Consider the following 3,417-nt stretch of genomic DNA (forward strand, 5'->3'; position numbering starts at 1 on the left):
AACCATTGGCTATACTCCCATATAATGCTCAATGCCGCTTCCAGACATTATGGATTCCATTTTGGGGTGCAAAGTGCCATATGCAGAGGATATTAAAGACCTTGAATAATCTGAATGTGTTCAAGGTTATTTTATTTTCACTACGCTTGCAATTGGTGGATTACCATTCATCCAAATTCTTCTTCAAAATCCTATAGTTCACTTTTAGAGGATGGACCAATCTGGAGTTCCAACTGTGGCTTCACATCAAACAAAAAAGCTTAGAATATCATAGACCTTAATCTCCATCTCAACACCTTCTCACATACAGGTGAATCTGAAGTCATCCTGTGTTTGCATGTGTCACACCACTGAATAAAGCTGAGTTGAGTTTTGCCTAAAACTCTTCCGTTGTAAAACAGCTAAGAAAAAAATGTATGTGGCTACAAAGGCTAGTGATTTGTCAAAGGGAACATAAAGAAGGTAGACCAAAGGAGGGTGAAGAAGGTGAAAGACTGAAGACTGTGTTGTGACTTTAATGGCTTCGCCCATCTAAGGCCGGGTGTCATGATCCAACTGCATATCAGGAGAGAAAAAAAGAAGAGATGGTCATGATTGTTATGGATGAAACATGTTTTTGTGCTGTGAATTAAAGCTACATTGAATCTCCATAAGTCCTGGTGTCATCTGAAATATATACACAGAAGTCTTATGCCCAATTTGCGTGGGTCTTGTCAGATTTGTGATACAAATAGGCCTACTATAAATATACATAGATACACATATACTATAAAGGCCCCGATATATTCACAGCGGGCTGCAACACAGGCTCACTGGTAAAACGTACCTGTTCAGTTTTACTGATGTTCAGTATGTTCAGTTTTACTGATGTAATAAGCTTGCTCAGTAGCTCAGTTGATACTTGCGATGTGAAGAGCTCGGGAACGAATCCCATGAAAGGTAAAAAAAAAAAAACCCTCAAAGATGAGTTAAAAAACAAGCAAAAATGCAACGGTTACGATTACATTTTTATGTCACATTTGCTTTTGTTAACACTTTCTAGTAGGTTTAGGGTTTAGTGTAGGTGTACGATATTAAATGTGGAGCGTTAAGCTTTTAGCACCACTCACCGGACATTTCAATTCAGAACTGCGGTGATGCGTACATGCTCCAACGTGATAAAACGTTGCCATAGTCATGTTCATCTCTTCTGGAAAAAACTAAACACGCTTTTAGCGCCACTCACTGGACATTCCACTTTGAAACGGTCGCGAAATGTATTTTTGTGTCTTGCAAAAATGTTGACACAGGTACGTTTTTCTAATGAGCCTGGGCTGCACTGCAAAACTTTTTCGTTCTTCGTTTAGGGGTAAAACGAAGTTCAAAATACGTGAGCAGCGATATAGAGAGCGATGTTTAGATGAATATGTAGATATGCACGCTTTCCTCTCAGTAACAAAATAAACACGTACAACAAAAAAAATGAGAAAACAGCAAGCATTTTTTTAATAGAAAGCTTAAGAAAAACATCTGATCATAACAACATGGGTAGGTTAGCATGAGTTCTGTGAATTAGCACTCCAGTAAAGTCAGGTCACGTTTATTTATATGGCATTTTATTCAATAGATTGCTTAAAAGCAAGCAGCTTTAGAGTATCAAACATGAAAAACAGTGACAGTGCCTCATTTCATTAGAAGTACAACTTAAGTTTCTCCTATAAAGCGGCCATCCAGTGTGTTCATGTTTTCACCTGTGGATATCTTACCTCGAAGGACTCAACAGATGAAATGAGTCAGAAGAGTTCCGCGTTAAAGAAGGCGGAGCCTCAGCACACACCTATAGAGACAGAGCCAAAGTCCCTTTAAAGGTGCCATTGAACTTTTTTTACAAGATGTAATATAAGTCTAAGGTGTCCCCTGAATGTGTCTGTGAAGTTTCAGCTCAAAATACCCCATAGATTTTTTTTTTATTCATTTTTTTAACTGCCTATTTTGGGGCATCATTATAAATGAGCCGATTCATGCTGTGCGGCCCCTTTAAATGCTCACACTCCCACCCACGGAGCTTGCGCTTGCCTTGAACAGCATAAACAAAGTTGACACAGCTAATATAACCCTCAAAATGGATCTTTACAAAGTATTCGTCATGCAGCACGTCTAACTGTGTGTTCACACCGCCGGCAGCGAGAACGTCAAAGTGACGCTAGTCATTCATTTTCAATGAGAGCTGGCGGCGAGCTCCGACGAGAGCGGCGCGGCGCGTCTTGGACGGTGAGAGCATCGAGGAGAGTTTAAATCAGGTTAACTTTATGGTAATGAGCTATGACGCGACTTGAGAGACTTGAGAGACTTCCGATTGGTTGACGCGACTTGTCATTTACTTTGACCCTCCCGTCGGCGGCGGTTTGAACGAACAGTACAGCGTTGTTGGCAGGGCGGCCAAGGCGACTATTGGCGCTCTCGCCGGCGGCGGTGTGAACGCACGGTAATCGCGTAAGTACAGTGTTTATTTGGATGTTTACATGTGATTCTAAATGAGTTTGAGGCTGTGCTCCATGGCTAACGGCTAATGCTACACTGTTGGAGAGATTTATAAAGAATGAAGTTGTGTTTATGAATTATACAGACTGCAAGTGTTTAAAAATATGAAAATAGCTACGGCTCTTGTCTCCGTGAATACAGTAATAAACGATGGTAACTTTAACCAACAGTAGCCTACATTAGCAACATGCTAACAAAACATTTAAAAAGACAATTTACAAATATCACTAAAAATATCATGTAATCATGGATCATGTCAGTTATTATTGCTCCATCTGCCATTTTTCTCTATTGTCCTTGCTTGCTTACCTAGTCTGATGATTCAGCTGTGCACAAATCCAGACGTTAATACTGCCTTGTCTAATGTCTTGATTCTTGATCATGGGCTGGTATATGCAAATATTTGGGGCATACACCCTGACTGTTACGTAACAGTCGGTGTTATGTTGAGATTCGCCTGTTCTTCGGAGGTCTTTTAAACAAATGAGATTTATATAAGAAGGAGGATACAATGGTGTTTGAGACTCACTGTATGTTATTTCCATGTACTGAACTCTTGTTATTGAACTATGTCGAGGTAAATTAAATTTTTGAATCTAGGGCACCTTTAAGACAAGTCATTTCACTCGGCGGCCATCTTTGAGACGCCTCTCGGGCATCCATGCAGCTCCTATCGCTTTGAATGGGGAAACATCAAATTCTCCAAAGCTGTTTGCCAAGCTTTCGATTAAATTTCATATTTGAAATCTGACAACAACTGTCTCTTTTTTTTTTTCTTTTTCAAACGCTCGTATCATGACAAAAAAAAAAAAAAAAATTTTAGGATGGATCAAGCTAATGCGCAGACCTAAATGCGCGTCTCTTGTGCCTCATTTCGGAGGCGCGCATCTGACTGTT

The sequence above is a fragment of the Chanodichthys erythropterus genome, chromosome 23, assembly GCF_024489055.1.
Source record: "Chanodichthys erythropterus isolate Z2021 chromosome 23, ASM2448905v1, whole genome shotgun sequence".
Taxonomy (NCBI): Eukaryota; Metazoa; Chordata; class Actinopteri; order Cypriniformes; family Xenocyprididae; genus Chanodichthys; species Chanodichthys erythropterus.